This window comes from Rhagoletis pomonella, unplaced genomic scaffold (genome assembly GCF_013731165.1).
Source record: "Rhagoletis pomonella isolate Grant_MI unplaced genomic scaffold, Rhpom_1.0 Rhpom_scaffold_00003, whole genome shotgun sequence".
Taxonomy (NCBI): domain Eukaryota; kingdom Metazoa; phylum Arthropoda; class Insecta; order Diptera; family Tephritidae; genus Rhagoletis; species Rhagoletis pomonella.
Window position 1 is genome coordinate 61764371 of NW_023458557.1, and position 25170 is coordinate 61789540.

At 36.9% G+C, this 25170-nt stretch overlaps 1 protein-coding gene across 10 annotated transcripts in view; it reads right to left on the reverse strand.

The window, feature by feature from the left end:
• The window catches only part of LOC118735346 (zinc finger protein Elbow-like), a 228093-nt gene that overhangs the window by 188872 nt on the left and 14051 nt on the right, over positions 1–25170 (reverse strand). For 6 of the 10 annotated variants that reach the window (XR_004992585.1, XR_004992583.1, XR_004992581.1 and 3 more), the window contains one exon: positions 20592–20618. The exons of 2 other annotated variants lie outside the window; for them this stretch is intronic. The gene's annotated coding sequence lies outside the window, so the exon portion shown is untranslated. Of the gene's footprint in view, positions 1–19952; positions 20619–25170 lie in introns of those variants that run through there. 2 more of the 10 variants (XR_004992580.1, XR_004992584.1) reach the window with 2 other exon arrangements.

A 25170-nucleotide genomic window follows, 5' to 3' on the forward strand; every position in this document is an offset into this window, starting at 1 on the left:
GGATAGATAGCATAAATAGCATGATTGGCTAATTTTGTTGTTGTTTGAACACATGAAACAACAACAATCATGCTATTTATGCTATCTATCCTCCATGCTAGAGAGTATGCACCGGATCGTGACAACCCCTATAGTGAATGTGCATATGAATAAAAGAGATTATTTGCAATTTAAGAAATGCAACTCCAGAATTAGCTTAGACTTAAAGCTATCACGAGAATTTGAGAAAACGTTTAAATTTTTCCAAATTTGGTTAGTCTGCCTCAGACAACGCGTAAGCGGCACATTACACATAAAGTTGGTATTGTTATTTGGTAAACGAAACATGTCACTGAATCTGAGATCCCGAGCAGGACAATTTCAAAGAATTAGTTATGGCTGATGACTATGTCCCTAATAAACATTTTTCTACGCATTTCTAATGTAGGTAATGCCAATAAAAGGTACCTACTATTATAATCGAAAATGCTGCAGTTCCACCGGAGGGAGTGAATTGCATATCTGGTAAAGCGTTTTGGGACCTTCTCTATCCTTGAACATGAACCCGAATAGAAGAGATCCCAAATGATGCTACAATACCCAAGGTTCGATCTTACAAATGAGAAATATAAGCTCTTAAGTGTGAAGAGGTCTTGAAATTCATTTGAATGCCTTATTACAAAGCCAAGCATCGACCTCGCCTTGGTGATCATAAAATCGATATATTTAGAAAAGGACATTTTCGATGTAAACATGACGCCCAGATCTTTCTTTTCATAAATTTTTGTAAGTGATGCAGTGTCTAACCTATAGTGGTAGTCAACTGTCATTTTGCGTCTACTGTACTACTGTGATTAGCACGTGAACATATGTTCGTGTGTGGGGTTTGTACTTGATTTAAAAAAAATGGTTGCATATATTTATGCATTGTTTTAAATTTCCTCAACAGTGGGGGCTAAAATAAATGAAAAATCTTTTTTCTTCATTTGGTTCTTGATTTATGATAAATTGTCTCATTTCAGTTTAATTTATTGACAAATTTTACAAAGCCAAATTACTTGATTCCAGCATGATTTGCTTATAAATTACAAAGCAAGGCCGTAAATTACGATAATATGAACTTGCTTTTAGTTTTGTTCCTAAGAACGCTTAAAAAACCTAAATCAAAATGAGAACCAAACCAAAAAAATGTGAGAACAAAACTGTCGAGAACGTTCTCAACGGGAATTATACAAGCAAAAAAAACCCTCGGGAACGTTCCCAAAACGAACAATACTTTCGCGAACATTTTTAAAAGGACAAATTGGGAACAAAAGTCTCCGGAACGTTCTGGCAAAGAACAAAAATTTAAGGAACTTTCTCAGGAAGAAGAATTAGGAACAAAAGTCTCAGCAACGGAAACAAAAATCATCTGAACTATTCGCGAAGAATGAAAGGGAGAACAAAAAAAGTGCGGAAGTATAGTTATTCAAATTAAGTCGACGAAAGACTTAAGCTGATGCCACATAAAACTTTTGCTTCGCTTTACGTGACACATTCGCTTTGACAGATAAGATGAATTGTATGAAAATGCACAATGCATGCCACATAAATCGTCGAAGCTGCAGCGCGAAGCGAAAAGATGGCCAACTCCCATCTTTTTGCGCGCTTTGACAATCAGCCAGTTTAATATTTATTTTGTTTCGTCCAAATTCGAGTTTTCATGCAGAAACATAAAACTTAATTACATTGCTGATAATTTTAAAGAAAAATGTGTGAAATCCACAGCAACTTTGACTAGTAAAAAAGCGGTACAAAATTGTTTTCTTGGCGTTCATTGTGGCATACCTTTTGCGTTTGGCGCTTTGCTGGCAAAGTTACAAATGTCACGCAATGCTACAAAGTTTTATCTGTCATCAGCTTTACAAGGCCAGTATGCAGCTGTCAAGAAAACGGTCAAGAAAAATATTGCCATTATTTCGTGTGTGTCCAAGGAACTTTAATATCTGATATTCCCCAGCCTGTTGCCTCACTCTTTCCTAAAGAAATAATAGAACGGGCATATATTCTTCTGCTAACATGGGTTTCCTTGTGCTCTGTTTTCACTTTAGAAAACCGGAATAGAAAGCGTAGCGAATTTCATAACAACTGCGTACTACCTTAAGGAAATTTGACTCAAGCAAATTTCTTATTCATTTCTTGTACGTAATTTTATATGGAGTTTTTGCTTTTCTTGAAAGTTGCATATTGGCCTTAAAACTCGAACTTTCCTTGCACAGAAAGTGAAGAATTGTTCCATAAATAGACAGTTCACCCTAATGATAAACGATGTGGCAGTGAAATGATCCAGTTTTCCTGTGGCTCAGAATTAACAATCTGGTTCTAGTTGTTCTATAGCTCAACGTTCCCCAGACTTTGGTTTTTATTGGATACTATTTGAAAACGTTTTAGATACTTCCGTTCTTGTTTCGTACTCAAACGGAACGTTCCTGACAGTTAAGTTCTCATTATGTTCTAATTGAGAACTTACTTAAAATTTTTGTTCTCATTTTGTTTTGTTCGCATTTTTTTCTTTACGGGAACGTCTCCGAACCTTTTGTTCTCATTTTATTCCCATTCAAAGTGCTATCAATACTTTTGTTCCCGTTTCTTTTTCTTTTTATTGACATTACACTTTGTCCTCGTGCAGAACTAAACTCAAATTGGAATGCGTCCTCGGTCGATGGAAATAAGTACAAATAAGAACACAAGCTTGGTCTTTTTTTGCCAGGCCACAGAGAAATCGCAGTAAACTATACCACAGGTGAGAGGTAAGACACCAATGAGGAGGCGTGTCCGAGAAAAGAGGGGAGCATTTTTTACCATGTATAGTTGTTTTATTTCCTGCAAATACATATTTTTTAAAGTGGTTCCCTGTAAGTGAACATAAATATTTATTCAGCATAAATATTTAGGCAAACAAAATGAAAATGTCTTCCCTAATTAACTCCTCGACGCTTTGTTATGCTCCACATTGGGGAATCAATTTCTCAAAATAGTTCCGAAACTGAAGTTTTCAACCAATAAATTTCATGGACGTGTCACAGAAAAGCACACACATATATGTATGTATTTGTGTATGCGTATGCATTTCTGTAATATCCCTGCGGGAAAAGAACATCAATTGATAAAAAATAACCAACTTATAGTTAGCTTTTTTGCGGGATTTCTATAAATAATTAACTTTTAATCAACTATGACAAAACTAACTTTCAGTGAGTTATAAGGTCGGGCAGGAGGCATGCAGACTTATCGGGAGTTTGTTTTAACAAGCCTGTATTGAAATATCTCCATACAAAATTCCATTGAATACACTTTTTTTCTGCACTTCGCAGATGCTTTCTCATTTTGATGTTATGTCTGCTGGAATTCAAATATGGGACCACCTACAAAAGAACATGTAAACAAATAAGCAAATACATATTGTCAACTTAATACACAAAGGCTCTAACTAAGAATTTTTTCATTTTACAGGAGATGCAAAAAACTTACAAAAATTTACAAAAAAAACAGGTAGGGCTTTTTAAAAAGCAGCATGTAACACAATTGTTTTTGGTACTAACACTTAAAAATATTTATTGAAGGTATATTTTCATATTCAGGCCGATTCTGAGCAGAAACTCCCTGGGAGTTTTCTCCTGAGGATTTTGTATATTAAATGGCGGAACTGAGCTTTCAAAAAAGTGTCAAAGAGCTTTTTCGAAGTTCGAAGTTCCCTGGGAGTTAATTATTGGAAGATTTCCTTCTCGGGAGAAACAAATGCGCGGAAAACAAACTCCTCGGCTGCATAAAGAGAATTGGACTGATATTCTTCAAAAATCTATGCAAAACGCAGTTTCGAAAAGAGTGTTGGTTAGTGCCTTTGTGAATTAAGGTAACGATATGTAATGTTAAATAAACTAAATAAATGAAAATGTAAAAAACTGAACAAAAAATCTTTTTCGTTGATATTTTATATCCAAAAGTACTTAGCTATAAGTTAGTTGACATCTTATGAGGAAACCAGTTCTCACTTTTGTGCCGCCGAAAGTAGTTAGTTACGGCAGAAGGAAATAAGTAATACAAAGTTAAAACTAGCTGACTGCTGCGTAGTTAAAAGTTAATAAACTAGCCCCGTTTCCTGCAGGGATTGAACAAAACTAATTTTTTGTCCGAATAATACGAAAACACGCTGCCATTTACAGCAAAATGTCATTTTTGACACTTACAAGCGCGTTTCTGTGCGCGTGTGTGTGTTTCCTTGAAACACGAAAACATATTTGGAAAGTTGCCTTTTATCGTGTCGCCGTTTAATGTTGCTGCAACAGCATACATGTGCATACTAGCAACATCAACAGCAACATATTTAAAACGACAATTTTGTTGTTGTGATGTATGTATTTAAATATGCCTATGTGGTCGTATGTATGTTAGTCAGTGCCTTCGTGTCGCTACTTTGTAACAAAAGTGACTCTTGTCAATTCATCATTGAATGCAGCCCAAGTCGTTATTGAGGATTTTGCAACGTCTGCGCCTGCGCCTGTGGTTGAGCAGCAGCGTCACGTAAAAGCGTCGACTGTAAAGTTTCGAAAACTTACAACACAACAAAAACTGCAAGGGAGCGCGCACACGCCATTAAGAAAAGAAAACTCAAGATGAATACAACAAATGGTGACAGCAACAGCAACACAAGCGTTGCCTGTTGACCGCCAGCAGTGACATGAAAGACGACAATGACAACGTTGATGATGTGGATGATGTCTAGGTATTGCCATGTTATTTCTATTGCTATTGTTTTGTGTTATTGTTTTTGTTATTGTTGTTACAAGCATTGATGTTCACTAAATGCTGACTATGACGTTGGCAATGACAACAACAACAGCACACATATACGATTAAAAACAACAAATCTGTTTAGCGTCAGCAATAGCAACAGCAACGGCTTGACAATAGAAAACGCCACGTATCGACCATTGAACGCTGAACATTTGCGGCGTCCATATCTACTTGTCGGTACTCGATATTGGATACTAGCATTCGAAGTAGCAAGTATGTATACGCATGCGGCAAGTAATTTACGGGCTTTGACAGCTGTCAGAGTGATATGCGCCTTTTTTATCTTCTTCCGCCGCGCTACTTCTCCGCCATCACTCAACTTGACGGTTGGGGGTTTTCAATGCGTTTTATTTATTTGTACTGTCAATGTTTTAGTTTGTTTTTGTTTCTGTTATTGTTTTAGATTTCCCTTTTTAACATTGGTTTTTGCTTTTTTAATTTTTTTCTAATTTGAAACTTAATTTAGTTATTGACAACACGACAGCTGACATGCACTGTTCTCTTATACATACATACATACTTTTGTATATGTACATATGTGCTTCAGTAAACCCTCTTAACATATTCGTAGCTATTTGCTGCTCTACGGCCTCTCCCTTTTCATATTAAACCCCCCTCGCATATTTTTTCTGTGTTGTAGATACTTAAAATTTATCGACAATAATCCACGTACAATTCATTTAGTGATTTATGTCAAAGTTGCTCTTGTCACCTCGTCCTCAACACCATCTCGGTGCCTTTGAGGTGTGTCACAATAATGTGACAGCTTAACTGTATTTAAATGCACTGCTACGTATTTGATAAGTTATGTAAGTACATATTCATGTGTCTATGTAAATATGTATGTACATATATGGCTGGTAGTATTAAAAATGATGGATCGCTTGGGAAGATTACTTGTTATTTAAAGGTTTTACTATATATGGAAAAACCAGAGGACCCGAGAGACGTTTTTCTGCCCGAACTTGGCTATGTGCATACCTACATACTCGTATATACTAATTATAATTTGACATTTGATATTGACTTCGTCGAATTTCAATCTATTCATTTCTATCGCCCAAAGCAAAATCGTACAATTAAAGAAGTATAAGTTCGGTCGAAAACTAACTTTGTACACCCGGCGCACGTATTACATATCGTGTCTTTCCTTTCTGTAAAATAGCAAATGTGTTTTATCCCCGATTTCAAACAGTTTCGATAATATGCTGGCGACACTGGTTTTGGTGTGAGTAATGTTAAAACTGTTTTTGTTAAACTGTTTTGTGCTTATTACGAATCCGTAAGTATAAAGTTTCCATCAGCTCGAGATTCTGGTATAAACGAGGTTGCCGAAAACGAACTGCTGCGTTGAAAGGCACTGTGACGGGGAGAGACAAAGGCAAATACACGGTAGTGATGAGAACAGAGGGTATTCCAGACCACCTATCCACCCCTTTAAAAAAGAAGGGAAATGTTTTTTATTGAAACACATATAATTATGGCCTACCAAATCGGGGATGCCCTACCTTTTGGTGGTATAATCGACTTCCGTTTTCGATCGAAAGTGGGTTAAACTCACTGGAAGTAAATTTTTTTATTGGACATACATGTTTTTGTCACAGATGCGAATTCTGAGTATAAAAATTTGTTCCTTCTGCTTGAAACTTATTTCGGGAAGTGCCTTTTTCAACCTCCAAATGACCTTCGGACTGGCATTCTGAAATGTGTGAAAATGGCAAACGAAAAAATATGAATTACCAAGTCGAAGATGCTTTATCTTTTGGCCGTATTACCGACTTCCGGTTTCGACCGGTAGTGGATTAAACTGACCGGAAGTCCATTCCTGAAAAAAGTTTTCTACAAAAGTTATGTATTTTGGTCCGCAGAATCTACATCTGTGGTAAAAACATGTGTATGACACACATTTAAAAAAATGGACTTCCGGTCACTATAAGCCCCATACTGGCGAAACCGGGAGTCGGTAATACGACCAAAAGATAGAGCATCCTCGACTTGGGGATTGATATTTGTTGTTTTTCAATAAAAACATTTTCGACCATTTTTGATTCTAGGAGGAGTTGAAGTTTGAAGGTCATTTAGAGGTTGAAAAAAACATTTCCAAGAAGAATATACCAAACAAAAGTTAGGTATTTTTATCCTCAGAATCCGAATCTTTGGGAAAAATATGTGCGTATGTATGTCTGAATTAAAAAAATGGACTTCCTGTCATTTTCACCCAGATAAGTTGATGTTAAAGGAGGATATGAAGAGGAAAATTCGGTTTGAGAAAAAAAATTAGGATAAAGAATGAGATTCGGATTAAGACAAAGACAAAGCCAGGGAAACTAAGAAATAAAAAGACGAATAAAAAGGCGAATGAAAACACAAGAACAAAGACAAGTACAAAGAAAAAATACAGATAAATATAAAGGCAAAGACCAATACTAAGATAGAGATAACAAAAAGGTAAAAAATGTGATAGAGACAGGCGGAGATAAAGATAATCGGTGAAAAGTAAAACTTTGTAAAACTGAAGATTAGTATGTTTTATACTCACTTTACGTCCCCTCACCTCACCTCTCCTCAACAGAACGCACCCCAACTCACCTAAACTCTATTTGACGAATGCGATGAGTCCTAGTCTTCAAAGATATTGTCTTTTCTCCCCTTCTAAATATTTTGCTATCGCCGATAAAAAATAACCCCTTATATGTATTTCTTTTATCCTTCTTAAGGTATAATAGTTCATTCTGTCTTATATTATTGCAATGCATTCCTACTTCCACTCTTCTTATTAGTTTCTTAAAGTTATCTTCTATAACTCTGTAAATTTTTAACATTTACTAATTATAGCTGTCAAAGCGATCAATAGCTTCACGTGAGAGATGGGCATAACAAAATCGTTATCAAATGTTCAGCTATCCAACAATTGTTTAAATGATCACACAAAAGGGGCTCAAGTTGATGAGCAATGCTTGGAAGACAGTTTGAATGAAACCTTTAGGGTTAAAATTAGCCGGTGCTGTGACTGCTTGTCAAATTTGTCGCTCACATGCTTATAACAGACAAACGATAAAGAATCAATAGATTAGACCAGCCGTAAATTTTTAGAAGGCGGTTGAGAAAACGGCCTTAAAGACACACAACTGAACTCAGCATACTTATAAATGTAGGCGGTTATGAGAAGGGCGAAGGCCACATTGGTCTGAAGACTATATAGATACATAAGTAACTCTTTATGTTTTTGTGTATTTATCGCTTCTGTTATTGTTGATGTTATTGAGATTGATTGTCGTCTAAGTTAAAGCGCATGTCCATACACACTTACTAGTACCCGTATGTAAGAAGCAAACAAAATACCATTCAAGCGTCACGTTTTTTATTGCCCTTACTTATTAAATAACAAAAGTGTTATGGCTTTTGTAAATGAGTTTGCTTGTTGTTGTGATAAACGAGCAGTGCTACCCATTTCTATTTGTTGGATATTTTTGATATTTTTTTGAGCTTAACATTCATAGACTTATATAAGTATGTACGTATAAACCGTGCCGGAAAGCCAAGTTCAACCATAATAATGTCCATTGAGCGATTCGTACTGACACTTTCTCGTATTTATTGCTTTACTCTTCGATCACTAAAATATTGTTATTTAAAAAGAATGTCACAACTTTCAAGATGAGTAAAGAAAGCTTTTCTTATAGCCGGAATATGTTTTTTTATATGTTAATATGTACTTATACTGACCAGAACCATTATTAACCGATCTAAATTTTTCCTACAGGGTAGGGGTACATTCATTAACTTTCTTGGTTTTTTGTCTTCTGTAAGTCGACTGTAATTGTTCAGATACAAAACGATCCTAGCGCGGCGGCGCCAGTGTTTTTTTATTTGTCAATAGAAACTTAAATTTTAGTTCATTGTTTCACTTTTTGTTAATATATAATAAATAATAATAATATTAAATATTTCTGAACAAAAAATGTATACACAAAAAAGTATGCATATGTATGCACTAGAAATGCCGCTTTAAAATTTATTGAATCGAAGATCGAATAATCGAGCCCTTCCGATTCGATTTCTTGTCGATTTTTTAGTTCCGACTCGATCCGTGAATAGATACGAAAAAATCGAGAATCGATATTAGATTTTTCCTCAATTGATGCATATTTAGAGGTCGCCCAAAGAGCTCAAAATTTTCCATGTATTTTATTTAGGAAAAAACAATTTTTCATAGAAATCGTATAGAATTCTTGAAAACCAATATTTCTCGATCGAAAAACTTCTTTCTTTTCAGAAGACTTTCAGTAATAATACCTAATTATTTATTGAACCATTTTTTAATATTAACTATTTTTTATAGGAACCTTAAAAGCCCCAAATCGCAATGGGGAACCCTTAAAAAATCGCTAGTTATAAAAAGTGGTAAAATAAAAAATTGAGTATTATTATTGGAAGTTTTCTGAAGAGAAGTCAAGTTTTCTGATCGAAAAATATTCATTTCAAGAATTCTATACCATTTTTACAAAAAAAAGGTTTTTAGATTTTTGGACCACCCTAATTCCAGTGGGGACCATTAGAAGATAAAAGGCCTTCTGGGAGCCTTTGGAAGCGATACGCCTTCCGTGTTCATTTCATTGCTCCTTTTTTGCATGGAATGGACAGAGTTTCCAGGCCTTCTGATTCAGCTTTCCTTCGAATGGGAAAATGTGCATGAAATAATAATGCAACAGTTTGACCTCAACTATTTGGTAGACACACATCGTTGCGTCCACGCGATTTTTTCTTTTATTTCACTTTGGTTGCTTTAGAAACACACTTTTACGTCTGCATTCCGATTAGTGATGCGCGATGTTAACCGAGGCATCGCAAACATAGATATTTGAGTCTATGATTACAAAAAAGCTTACATACTACATTAGTTTTGCCCACCTGCAGCCCCTCGATGCATCCCAGTCATTACTGAGCGAAGGATTCACCCAATTTCTGATGGGAGCTTCGATGGCCGAAGGTGGGAGTGCTATAACTGGTTGCGGACCGAGGATCACCTGGTCTGAGCCAGTTGGTCAGATGTCTCATTACTAGGTACTCCCGAGTGACTTGACACCCAGAGTAAAACAAGCTCGTTATGTTTGACAGCATAATTTAGTCGAGACTAGTTTGGAAGTAGTTAGAGGGCTGGCAAATACCTTAAGTGCGACTTGGCTGTCACTGCACACACGTAACTTCTTCCCCAATCTTTGCAGGCAAGCATGAAGGATGTCCTGCTAATAGGCGCAAAGAAAATATCGTCCTCGCCAAGTTGAAGCTCGATGTATCTGTGGTCCGAGAAAAAATCTTCATTCAGGACTCTCTAGTTTAGGACTTACCACCCTAACTGAGAGTTAGATAGGGTAAGATCAATAACTTCGTGTCTTCTGGGCATAACAATTGTTGGCTTAGTGTCCACATTGAAGATACTCAGTCCTCTTTAGTGAACACTCTTCATTCCAGATGCGGCAATTTTTCATACCGACATGTCAATTGAATCAAAAATTAGCCCCACCACTGCACCATGATTTTCGAAATGAATTCCCACAATTTTCCAACGTTGTTCTAATTTTTTTCTATTCATGATTAGACTGCGGATTTTTATGCAAAATACGGAGCCTAGAAATATGTACCACTTAATTGAAATAAAAGTGTATAAATTTGTATACAATTTGTTTATAGTTAAGTGGTACATATTTTTAGGCTCCGTTTTCTCCATAAAAATCCGCAGTCTATCCATGATGCAATGGCAAACGAAACTGAGCCCAATTGATAATGGCGTAGGAACTCTTAATAAAAACAACCTTTACACACATATCGCTAGCTTAGAGTAAAAAGTTGCTAAGTCTACAAAAAACTATCATTTTGATACAGGAAGTAAGGAAAAATAAAAATATACCGTTTCCAAATAGGCCGATTACATCTTATTCTTCCAGTTGCTCATTCAGGGTGCAGACAGGTTCTTCCGCACTTGGACCTTCCATTTTGTTCGTGGGAGCCCTTGTTTTCGTTGTCCGCACATGGGTTCCGAGGATCTTTTCACCGGAGCGTCGTCATCCAAGCGTACAACATGTCCGAACCGGCGCAATGTCCATGTCGTTGAAAAGCTCATTCGATTCGTCATTCTACCTTCTCCGATACCCGTTGTCCAAGCGATCAGGGAGGTAGATTGCCGCGCTGCTTTTTATTTGCCTACCGAGCCCAAGGTAGCACCTGTTGGCAAGAGTTATTCTTCGCTTGATCTACAGGCCGACGTAGTTTGTGGTATTTATGCTGGAGCCTAGGTAGACAAAGTCCTTCATTACTCCAAATTTATAGCGGGCAACAGTGTTGTGTGCTCGGAGAGGCAGAGTCCACGCAGAGTTTTATGTTGCTTGAAGGCACTTTTTTGTCCTCATTCACCGCTAGACCAGCCTCTTCAGCTTTTTTTCTAAACGGAAAAATGCTGCGCTTGCGTTCTTAAGGCCTTAGTATAAAGCCAACGATGTGGATATTATCTGCATACGCCAGCAGTATCGTTCTTTTGCAAGATATAGTGCCGCTGCGATTCCAGGGTGACCGAATTTCTTAATTTACACGCACAGAAAATCTGAGTAATTCAAAAGGATGCAACAAATTTCCATAACGTCAATTTCTACCAATTCGTATGGAATTAGTTTTTGTGTTGTATAAGAAAAAATGTGTCCTCTCACACTTTTGTAAAATATTTGAAGAAAATGAGTTTGGGAAGTTTTTCTGCGCTCCTGTAAAATTTGCTAACTGGACTTGGCAAGTTTTCACTTCAAGCTAGCGATATACATATATTTTACCAGTCGTTTACTTAAAATTCATCTAATTAAGGTCGACGTCAAAGTAACAATCCGCCCAAATTCTCAGTAAAAACTTTTTTAAGTAAATATAGAAATCACTTCTATAAATAAATTACGTTTACGTGACTGAATGAATATAAAATGCAGGTCAAATAATTATAGCTGACCTCTCAATCAATCAAATTCTGATTGAATTATTTATTACAATATTAGAAAATTATATGCATTTAATTTAAAATGAACATATCTGAAAATAATAGAACTAACATACATAACATGCAATACGCGCGTACACCGGTACCTGTAAGTATATAATTTTGTATGTTTGCTTGTAAATAGTTAAGAGGAGCTAAGCTCTTTATACTAGGGAATGCTCTTTATACTAGGGAATGCATACATATATGTACATAAGTATATTTATCAAAAATCAGCCAAGAGAAATATAACATCCAGGATGATGAACGCGTACCCTAATCCGCAAACTTTAAAATTGAGATCAAAGTCGTGGAAATCATACATAACAGCACAATCTGGAATCATATCCGAAAACGCACTACACAAATTACTATCTAAGAAATAAGCGTGTAAAAAGCTTCTATTCTACTCGTACTTTTGACAATTCCCCGGTTGAAAATCTACGAGAAAACTCCTTGAAGCCACAAAAATTACACTTTATTTATTGGAGGTAGCAAGCAATATTAATATTTCAGCCTCATTTTTTTAGAGTTGAAGATAAATATTATATAATGAACTATTTTTCTGATATAGGTCATATTTCAGCTTTCGAATCCATATTTTTCCATATTTTTATCTTATTCACATCGAGAGTTCTACGATTTTGTCCATAGACACACCCAAATCATACACTGCCGCTGTATAGTATGATAAATAGCCAATACTTACGGATAGAAACTAAAGGTAAGTTGTACCGGTTTCAAGCCCTATTAAGAAAGGGGAAGACACTTTAGAAAGAGAGCCTGACGAGCGTCTCGATAATTAAAAATTTAACAGATATAAAACTTATTGGAATACATATGTGATGGAATATCACTTAAACATCGAGACGGGAGTCGTGCACACTCATCGAACCCTACCCACGTTTGCGAGATGGATGCGGATTTGATAGCTCCCAACCAACACTTAAGGCTCCATAGTTAACATTGGGCCTTTTCTTGAAGGGATAAGGGCTAGACTTGCCCAAGATTCTGTCAAATTCGCCAAGAACAAAGTAGCGGTACTGCTGATTGCGCCACCTCTGTCTCCCTACATCGTGAGACTTGCCCACTACTCTTTGGTGTTGGCTTGAAAACCTGTTTACATTTTTAGTAGCTCTCGATCTCCTTTGGCTGGCCCTCCTACTGCTTACACATCCAAGGGAGAGAATGCTTAGTTTGTGCACTTACATTTTTCCACTACTAAAAAAGGTAGGTCTACAGAGGTGTGACCTTCTGAATCCGGTTGCTTTTTGAGGTGTAAAGTCGCAGTCAGATTATTTATTAAAGCAGGGAGCAAGTCACCAAGTGGCCATGAAAAATATATTGCAATAAATAAATCTTTATTACGACTCTTCTTTATACAAAGTGTCGCTGAAGTTCCCATGGCGGGGTGCTATGAGTTCATCTCCGGTACAGTGCTTCTATCTAGCAAAGTCTGGGCCTGGTATGGGTTTCACTATGGAATATGACGTGGTCTGGTGCTTCCTGTCCCTTGTCCTTCGTACCATAATCCGCAACGATCAGGCCAATAAATTTCCAGCCTTGACAAGTACTTCGGGACCATATACTCTCCAGTAAGGATGGGATCAGGAATTAAGCTGTCTGTGATTTGTGCAGTAATGTTGCGTTTTCTGCCTCTATATAAACATTTCGCTTGACGAGGCTCGTAGATCTATGAATCTTGGTGTACAGCTTTTTCTGCGTGAATATTTGGTTATTAATTGACTTTGACGACGCTGTGACCACGAACCCATAAGTGTAAAGAGCTCAATGCAATACTAAACCTTTTTTGAGATGACTTCGCTTGATTTAGGAGCAACACCGTGTTGTCTGTGTGTATGTATGTGCATGAGATTGTTTTTCGCGCCCTTAAGACTACGACCTCCCACATAGCTTTAGTCGTTCATTGCTCCGGTTGGTTCTAAGTAAAACCTCGGAAGACATATGTTGGTCCACGAAACTAATGCGTAGCTCTTCCCCTGGTTCTAACCACAACTCTGATCTTTAATGATTGTACAAGCTTATTATTCTCCCTGAGCCCCGTTGTTAATAGTTGAGGCTGTTTATTGATTACAGCGTGGGTGTGGTTTTTATTGCACTAGTAATACCTATGTAGGCATGACGTTGGAGTTTGCTGAGCTTGGCCTGAGTAGGTTCTATTTATGTTTCCCTACACCAGAGGAGCTAGGCTAATCGGTTGTCATTAGCCCTGTCAATTAGGGCCCGATATCCCAGTTCCTCATCATTACTTTACGGTAGGTCTAAATGGAGATCCTGGCCCTGTGAATAGCTTACTTCTCTTCGTTGCCGATTCCATGGGAGCTTACTATCAAACTCCCACATATTTGACTCTTTTGGATAAGTGCATCTTGTGTTCTTGTATATTTGGATTTTTCTAGCTCGAGAGTAAATATATCCTAGACTCATGGTACTAGATTAAATTTAATGACGCCAGCTACCTAGCGACATGGAATAAAGATAAACCCCTTGCATTGGACGCCGTTACTATTATAGTCTTCCGATTTATCAAAAGCACCATCTGCTTCCAGAGCGCAACTTGTTTTCCATGGCTGTTTCAATTTTACTTAGTGGCCGGTTGACCTTTTTAGCGGATATATGTACATATCTTGGTTTTTGTGCAAAGGATTTCCGTTAACGCTTTTATTAAACATGATTTTTAGTAGAAAATGGATCGACGTAACTCTGTTTGGTCCCCACGTAACTATGTTTTGGCTCCCCCCCCCTGGGAATGTGCCTGTTGTAATTAATCTTGCTGACGTAACACTCTCTGAAAAAGGCTGGGTGGCGAAAAAAGTATAATTTTACAAAGTTTGCCCTTGATTCTTAATTTGAAAATCCTTATTGGACCGGAAGGCTAGGATGCGTGAATCTGGTCGGCCTTGAGCATTGACCGGTAGGTCATTTACGCTGCCAGCTCGTTATTTTAGGTGTCTGCTAACTCCTCGAATTAATGAACTCCAAAGCATTTTAGTCGTATTTTTGACAGTGCGGGACATCGGCTAAAAGATGCTCTAAGGTTTCCATGGTCTCCCGCTCACGACACTTCCTCCACTTGTCCACGGTAGTGATACCCATTATTTGTACATGAGCATCCACGGCCCGTAAGCAATAAGGTAGCAACTCTGCTATCCTTCGTAGATAGCTTTAGTTATTTTGTTCCCGTGTAGGCTAGCTCTTCTATTATGCTCATAGCGAAAACCTACACTTAAAATATGCTGCACTGCCCCTAAGATGCGGTTGGGCTTCATTCTAATCCGCATGCGAAACCTTCATTCTCAATTAAAGCAAGGTGTCAAATTGGGGGCTTACATTTATTCTTTCTAGAGCAGAGCTTCCATGATGCACAGTGGCACGAGGTTATCAAATTTCTCCATTGACCGGAGTTATGAAAACTTTTATGCGGCATTCTACTACACCAAAGCGCCATAGATTAGTAAGGGTCTGACTATTGCCCTGTACAATACATTAAGGCAGGCGACAGACCCCAAGTAACTACCAGCAATATTTTGCAAGTATAGAGGGCCGATTACTGGTATTTCTCACTCTTTCCTACACATTGCGGTTCCACAGTAGCTTAATATTGAAGACTACCCCCAATAAATTTTTTTATTATTTATATTATCTGGAATGATACCTTTTTTTACTTAGAAGTTGTCGATACACCTATGAACATAAACATATATAGTGATAAAATTTTACTAGCCCACAGTCCTCTTAAATAAGCCTTTGAGGTTATGAAAAAATTACAGACCGGTATGGTTTCGTCCACACTAATCAAATTTAACTGTGAAATCAGATGACAAGGTCAAAAATAACCACCTTGGGCAATTTAAAAGCTGTTCATCAGACTTTTTCATACAAGAAGTGCATTATATAGGATCATTCTTTATAGCGCATTATGTTTTCTTACGTCAATTCGAATGAAGGGCTGGGATGCTATCTGGATGTTTTATAAACCAGATAATCAAGATATTTGAATACCTGAACAAAAAATACGAACATCCGGATACTCGAATCTAAAAATTAACAAATAAAACAAGTAATGTTTAAGCATTTCATGTGACTTCTTTAATCTGATGTTGGAGAAGATAATAAGAGCTGCAGAACTGAACCGCTCAGGAACAATTTACTATAAGAGCGTGCAATTGCTGGCTTATGCCGATGACATCGACATCATCGCTAACAAAAACCGCGAAGTCTGTTCTGCCTTTTCCAAGTTGGATAGGGAAGCAAAGCGAATGGGTCTGGTGGTAAACGAGGACAAGACGAAGTATCTCCTGTCATCAAACAAACAGTCAGCACATTCGCGCCTTGGCACCCACGTCACTGTTGACAGTTACAATTTCGAGAAAGTAGAGAATTTCGTTTACTTGGGAACCAGCATTAACACCGATAATAATGTCAGCCTTGAAATCCAACGTAGAATCACTCTTGCCAACAAGTGCTACTTTGGACTGAGTAGGCAATTCAGGAGTAAAGTCCTCTCTCGACGTACGAAAACCGCGCTCTATAAGTCACTCATCATGTCCGTGCTGGTATATGGCGCAGAAGCACGGACAATGACAACATCCGATGAGGCGGCTCTTGGAGTGTTTGAGAGAAAGATTTTGCGGAAGATTTACGGGCCTTTACGCGTTGGCGACGGCGAGTACCGCAGACGACGGAACGATGAGCTGTATGAGCTTTACAACGATTGGACATAGTGCAGCGAATTAACATACAGCGGCTCCGCTGGCTTGGTCATGTCGTTCGAATGGACACCGACGCTCCAGCTCTGAAAGTGTTCAACTCGGAACCCGCTGGTGGTAGCAGAGGAAGAGGGAGGCCCCCACTGCGATGGAAAGATCAGGTGGAGAAGGACTTGGCTTCACTTGGCGTTTCCAATTGGCGTCAGTTGGCACAGAGGAGAAACGACTGGCGTGCTTTGCTAAACTCGGCCAAAATCGCTTAGGCGGTTACAGCACCAAAAAAGAAGAAGAAGAGAAGAAGAAGAAGAATGTTTAAGCAAAAATCAAAACCGACTTGAATACTCACATACAAATTTGAGATTATCGTTAATTTCTTCATGATGCAATGATCGGATTTAAACCAAATTAGTATGGGACCACCTGTGAGGTAACACCTTTCCTTTTTAAAAATAGCTATTGAAATCGGTTAAAGTGGTCCAAAGTTATGCCGTAACATACATAAAAAAAATATTTATTCCGAAGAATTGATAACTTTCTCCTTTTTGTGAAGACGGTTAATAATTGTTCTTTGATTAATGAAGTGTTCTTTTACTTATTTTGAAACTCGATAGATACAGTAGGTTTCGGAAACACTTTCTAAAAAGTGCATGTAAAACTACTACTGAAAAGTGTTTATTTTTCAACTAGAATCTGTTCAAGTATACGCACAAGATGTTCAAGATTTGATTTTGAACATGAGTTGTTTAAAATTTACACATAAATATACACATGAAATGTTTAAAATTACAAACAGTTTGAAAGTAAAAATATATTTTTTACAAATAATAAATACTAAGTGCCAGGGGCGCACGCAAAAAAAATAAATAAATAAACTTTTTAAAGTTTCATAAATTGCATTTTATTTACATAAAATTTACAAAGAACTCAGAAATTTTCAACCGGCTTCAAAAAAGGGAAGGTCATCAATTCTTCGGAGTATTTTTACTCCTTTTATTTATTCCACCGCATAACTTTGCACCGCGTGAACCGATTCCAATAATTCTTTTTTTACCGGAAGTTAAGTGTCGTCCCGTAATTTGGTTTAGATCCGATTATTAAATCATGAAAAAATTAACGGTTAAAGATGCACTCAACTTTCAAAAGTAATACAAAATTTTACAAAAGAATTTTAATATAAATAATATGATTAATTTCACGAAATTTTTACACAGTTTTATTCATTTTCGTCGATTTCTGGTTTCTCATTTTTTAATACTTCGAATAACGGAAATTTAACTGAACTTGTATTTTTATCACGTAGCTAATTTTGGTGGCACGAATTCGAAGTTAGCAAATTAAATCCTCGAATGCTTATTAAGTACATTCAGTGGTAAACTTTTTTAGGCTTTAAAGTGTAAAAATCAACAGTAAGTGACTTTTTATTTTATTTTATTTTTAGGACAATGTTTTCATTCGCAGTTAAACTTTAAAGAGCTCTCAAGAAAAAAGAAAAATTCTTACAAAATGACGCACAAGAAATGAAAAAGAAATTTTTTTCTATAAATATTGATTAAGAGAGGAAACTGGTTACTGGTCTTTTTATGCGCAAATTTGAACAAAAATTTTTTAGAGTGCATTTTACGAATCAGTTCAAGTACTGTTAAAACATCCATGCTCCCATAACCAAATGAGTGGAACTAACCGGATAGACAGATAAGAAAAGGAACGGATACTAACCGATATCCGAATTTTATCCATATACACAATTATCCGAACGCATGCGGGCACATCTCTGGAACTTTTGATTTTAGTGATAATGCATACATTCTTAGGTATGTATATGGCCAAAATCGCTATATCTGTTAGGTATTTCCGATCTGATCTTTGTAATCCCAAAAGTATCTAAAACACTAGTAAGTCAATGTCCAGATTAAATTTTTTTTTACACGCTACATTTCTTTTACCGAATGTATTTGGAACCAGATGACACAACTCCACAAAACCATATTCACAAAAAGTTCCAGAACCTTGACGAGTCCTACTTTTGAGGTCTCTGAATCCAAAACCAAGGTCAGTTTTCTCAATAACATTTCCATGATAAGGCGGATATTTTGTGACAGGCACGTTTTATGAGGAAAACTTCCTGACTGTTCTGGGCTCTGGCAGTATTATCCGATTTTTGTTTGTTGAGCTATACTCTTGAAAATGACGCCAGAATTTAATGTGCGCCTTTTTCAGAACCCGAGTTATTTGCATTCGAAATTTAGTACGTGAGAGCAAACTCTTGAGGGTATCGTAAGTGTCGTATTGTTGTATGTCGTAATCTTTAAAAGCTTAAATAAATGTTTAGAGAACTTGAAACCACCACCAACTATTTTTTAACACTGCGAAAATGCATAATATGACTTTTATGGTACCTTGGGAACCCACTTAAAATATTTTCATGCATTGAAAGTTTACGACATACAACAATATGACACTTGCGACACCGTTGTGAATACCCCAACTTACTTATCGTTAAGTGGATGGTGTTTTATTTTAGTAAGGTATTACTCTACACTTGTATAATGTGTTCATAAATTAGTAAGTGCGCAATTAAAGTTTAAAGGTCAATATTTTAAAGACCGGTTGCAGCTCTCAAGAAAAGGGTCAACAAAAGAATTGCCTTTATTTCGTGTGTGTGTGTCCAAGGAATTTCGACAACTGATACTTCACCAGCCTGTTTCCTCGCTCTTTCCTCAAGAAATCATGAAACGGGCATATATTTCTGTTGCAAGCATGGGTCGCCTTGTGCTCTTTTTTCACAAAAAAAATTTTAGAAAACCGTAGCAGAAAGCGTACCGAATTTTTTAAGAACTGCGTACTGCATTAAAGAAATTTGACTCAAGAAAATTTTTAGCCATTTCTTGTACGTCATTTTATAAGGAGTTTTTGCTTTTCTTGAGAGCTGAATACAGGCCTTAATCATTTACACTGGACTAAAAAAAAATCGTTAAAAGGCATTCTGGAGGCCTTCCTCTTTAATAATTGCTATACCGCATTCGTTTGTTTTTCCCCTCTCTTTTTGTTGCACAGTGTATTATTACACTTTTGCTGATTCAATCAATTTTGGTTAAAATTTATTTTATTATCTGCATAAATATACTTTTTTTACATTATCTGCATATTTTTCAATTATGTTTCAAAGTTCAAAGAGTAAGGTGAAATTGGTCAAAGTAGTAAAGAATAAAAGTTCCAGAGATATACGAATATAGATACGAATATTCGAACTTTTTATGGATGCATTATTATTAGCACCATAAATAAACCGAAAGCGATTCTTAACCCATTCGGTCCAGAAACTTGTGAATTTCAATGCATTTTATGGACTTACCACATTCGGTGCGGCCAGGTAATCTGGCCGCAAATAGTGATTGCTGGACTGCAGCAATTTATTATAATTTGTTAAATCCACTTTGAAGGCTTTGGTTGCAAGCTCTGGACGAAGCAAAAAATATTCAGCCGGTATCCAATGTTTTAACTAAGCGTTTCAGCGTTGAAAATATGTGTGGCAACTCTGCTCCTACGATAGACCACTGCAAAAAATACACTGTTATTAACGATGTGCAGAAGGCCGAGAGAATGAGAGCGAGTGCCAAAACTTGCGCATGCGTGCAATGAAGACACGTGTATGCGTGCAACGTCGTTGGTGCGCTTGGCTGTTGTTTGGCGATTATATTTTTATTCACTATATCAGCAGTTAGTGCTCTTACTTTTTCAAGTGTACCTGTCAAGCTGCAAGGGTTGCTGCATTTGTGATAGAGTGTTGATGGTGGCGCATGCGTTGTAAATTCAACACGCTTTTATTGTGCGCTTCGTGTTGTTTGCAACAAATTTACAGTAACGGTTTTTTGCTGCTGCTGCTGTTGATTAATGTGTTTTAATTACCGATTGCAATGTAATTATTTCACCTTTTTTCTGTTGCTTAATTGTAAATATTTTTTACACAAGACTGCACCATACAATTTTTCTTGTTATAAGCGGTGTTGTTTATTATGTTTTTATTTGCGGTTTTTTAATTCACATCTTTGCTGCGTACACAGAACCTGCAAAAAATAAGTTAAAATTGTATTTATTAGTATAAATCCGTGAGTGTGTAAGGTTTTATGACTGCACCACTGCGATGTGTGTGCGAAAAACGAAGGCGGTGCGCTTGTTCGCTTTATTAATTTATATGAATTTTCATTAAGTTTGCACAAGTTGCACAATGTATTCGTCACGATCAATGTTTTTTGTTTGATTCTTTGTGGCTTTATTACAATTTAATTGCAGTAGTTGTTGTAGTTTGTTTTATTTATTAATTGCTACTACAAACGTTTGCCCATTTTTCATCGCAACTATGACGATGTCGACGGCTTTGGCTGCTGCTCGGTTGCTTCACTGCTATTTGCACTAATTGAGCAATAAATTATAATTTGTTGTTGTGATGATTTCTGTTGAAGCTCTTCGTTTTCAGTTGAGGTTTTGTTGTTGCTTAACACGAAGCAAAACAAATTCACAATTGCGCACATAAGAATTGCTTTTTAAAGAAGCTTAAAATTACGAGATATGTATGTATGTGTAGGGCCAACGCTCGCGCAAGAGAAAAAGAAGAAAGCAAATATATAATATGCGTGCCTGAAGAACAGAGTCATACCCGCGAAGTTCTCCAGTTGAAGGGCTGTGACAATCCTATGCAAAAAAAAAAATGTTTTCCGAGTTGCGTACCAATGCATTTTTTAGTTTGAAAGAGATTGTTCTGAAAGATATAAGCCATTAGGACTCAGTTTTTAATGTAAGGGTATTAATTTGTAGGATAACATTGAGGCGAATGCTTCTAATGGAAGGAGAGCGCCGGCGTATGCTATGTTGACGTCATCACCCGCAGGAATGCACAATCTCGTATTCTATCATTCTTGACGATTCTGTCAAATTCGTTAAGAGAGGAATAGCGGTCGGCGCACCCTTTGTATTCTCTCAATCGTGTATGCACACCAGGTTCTTGTTCTTTACTTCTGGAATCTACGAAAGCTAGGAAATATAGCTTTAAAAGGTTTATTCTTCCATGATTCAAAGAGGGGTGAGGCAATGATTGCGGCTATATGAGGCCCTGTCATTAATTAGTTAATCAGTTTTTTTGGCCGAGGTGTTGACGATTTTGACGTATGTGGGCAAACATTTCAACTATCTATCAGTCATTCCAAAACGCCAACTGGTTCTCAACAGCCTCGTTTGTTCACAGTCAAATGGAAGTTAATGAAGTCGCTAACGGCTTGTGATTGCTTTAAAAATCGGATAAAGTTGTGACTGTTTTTGAATTTTTGTTGCATTATTAGTTCTTCGTTTTCCTAGATGGAATAGTTGCAGAGATAGTCTTCCTGGCCTCATAAGCAGCACCAAAAATAGTCGCTTACTTGTCCCAACTTGATAATACATATACCCATAGGTTATGGCTGGCTATTAGATCATTTTTAATCGACTTTACGATATTATCTTTTTGTCCCACAATAAGATTTCATGGACTATTCTGTTTGGTTCTTCAATAAAAATCGCTCCTTGCTTTTTGTAATAGTTCGCTCTGCAGGGCAGTGATGATCGGAGAGAGCATTTACTCTGCATGCGTCTATACCATCGATGGGCAGAGAGAGCATTAATACGCACGCGCCAATACAAAATGTAAAAGAAGCTTAAAAGAGCATCAGTGGTCTATACAAAAGTCACTGGACCCGGTCAATGAGGTGCGCAGTAACGATATAGAATCCATAGAAAGCTTTTAAAAGCTTTTACCGGGGAAAGCCTTGATCATATATGATGTTTGCCCACAGAATGGCCTGCTTCATTGTACTGTTTTATTATTATTAGGACTCGACATCTCATGCAAATGCATGTTTTTATTGTACATCTTCAAATGGTTAAGTTTTCTCTACGAATCATGAAATTTCCTTTAAAATGGCATTCAACCGTTAGTGGATACTTTACAGTAAATTCATGATTTTGCAAAAAATACAATAAACGCATATAGTTTTTGCATATTTTTACTTTTTATGATTACAACCATTTAAATTTAGTGCGAAATCTCTTGACACATAAATTTCCCTTCACAAAAAAATTGCCGATGAGGCACTCTCTTCTACCTCTGTTAGATCTCAACTAGTGGAAAGAAGCGGCCTATATATCTGATTAATACGAAATTACCCAAATATGGGTCCTGGGACATAGGGACATTTATATCAACGAGGCAGCGGACGAACTAGCAAGGTGCGGCTCTGTACTGAATGTGTTTCACGCCGTGGACATGGGCGCCTCGCTCAGGAAGATAAAAGCAACAATTACCGAAATTTATCACTCGAAGGCCAAGCAGAGGTGGAACCATACAGGATCGTACAGGATTACCTGGTAGTTATGGGTGTCCTACAACCCATTTAAACCAAAGTTCTCTTAGGAATTAGCAAAGAAGATACCTACAAACTTACTGCAGTGTGCACAGTGTACTGGCCCGTCGGGGTACATGCAGAAATGATTGGATTGCCCTTCAACAGGTTCTGTCGCAGTTGCGATGACCGACTTAAAAGAGACGGTCGAACACTTCCTGTTCGACTGTCCAGCCCTCGCAAGGATAAGGCTAAAGACACTCTGCAAACCATTCCTGCAGAGTGTTTTTGAGTGAAGCTGATTCTCTCTCTATGACGTATTGAAATTCATTAAAGCCGCCAAACTTTCTCAAACTATTAAACTGTCCATGTTTCTATTTACACAAGATTGTAACTGACTGCTTGATTATAAATAAATACTTAAATATGTTAAAACGCATTTGTTATTTATTTTTGTACAGGCAATAAAATGTTAGGAAAATCTTTTTTACTGCATATATATTTTACTTGTTTAAAGCCCATATTTTTGAATTTTGATTGCATATTTGCATACACCCTGCGACAAAAACAAAAAAAAAAATGCAAAACACTCAAAAGAATCGATATACTCACAAAACTATGGGCCAAATATAGTAAAACTGCGTTTTTAGTTTTTCACTCTGGCGTAAGGATTTTTTTTCAAAGGACTTTGAAATTTCAAAGATATGATTAATTAAAAAAAATATTTAAAAAAATCATTGCAATGTAGAATGACAATATGGGTACCAAATGAGAGAGAAGATTCTGTAGAATTTAAAAACGATCAAGTTTCTTGGTTTACAAGAACGAATAGGTATTGAAAATGCGCTTTTAATCAATTTTATCTTTTTAAGTTACAAAAGTTTGCAGGACGAAATTCGATGATGAGTTCGTGCGTATATTAGTCCTCAAACAATAATTTTTCCAAAAAAAATATTTTGCAAATTTTCAAGGATATTTAGGGGCAAAGTTTGTAAAGAACATTTTCAGTACCCATTCCAAAAAATGTATTCTTTTATAATTTTTATCCTACACTGCACTGAATTTTTTAAATAAATTTTAAATTTCAAAGTCCTTAAAAAAAATCCCGACATCAGACAGGAAAACTAAGTATGCAGTTTTACCACAATTTACCCATAATTTCGGCAATATATTCATTTTTTTTGTGGTAAATTTACTGTCGCGCGGTGTTATTTTCGATTTTTTAATGTATGAGATTCCGAGTCCTGATTATAATTATTGTTTGTGGCTAGAACACTGCGAGCTTCGGATCTACTCCGCTTCTATATACATAGATTTAAAGTGTAATTATAGTATTGCGCTTTCGATTACCCTGCGCTCTCGGTTGAGAGATGATCCCCTTTGCTCTAAATTGTACCGTGCAGTTTCGTTACCCGTTCTGCGGAATCTTATTGGTCAAATTTCTTATTTTAGTTGGATTATATTTAAGCTGGCAATGTCCTGTCTTGTGATGATTATTAGGTTATTCTTGCATTTGCTTATGAATTAAAGTGTTTAATGTTATATGTTCCTGTGAGCTCTTTGCAATCACATGCATAGTCTTTGTAATTATGCCATAAGAGATTTATCTGAGCATCTTCTTCTTGCTTGGTCAGGGTAGACGATACTACCTTTCCTATGCCTCACTTTGGCTCCCTTTTCGCCTATCCATTTTCCTTCAAAGTGCCCCGAAGTCCAGAAAACCCGAACATGGCACATACATTGTATAGCTTGTTGCTTTTGTTTAGTCAAGGTATACCGTAATACTTTTCCTATATCGCTATGCTCCTTCCTTTTCAAGTTTTTCGGCAATCTAATTTTCTTAAATACCAGTGTTTCATAGAACCCATATTCGATTGGTTAGACGAAGAGAACTCGGTTTATTAAGGCATGTCATCACCAGTTATGGCTATACCTGACGATATCTGATATCCGTAATAGACGCTTGGATGTCCGTCAAAATACCAATGGCTCAGGACGTTGCACTTCATATCGAAGTCAGAAAATATTTCTATAGCGTGTGTTTTTGTAAAATGAACATACGCATGGATGGTTTCACAAAGGTACCTGGTATCTCCACTTCGGTCCCAATAAATTTATTTCAAACCTTCTCAGTCAATGAACTGTCCGACTTTTTATTATTAAGTTTTTCTCTTCTTCTTATTTGGCGCTGTAACCGCCTAAACGATTTTGGCCGAATTCAACAAAGCACGCCTGTCGTTTCTCTTCT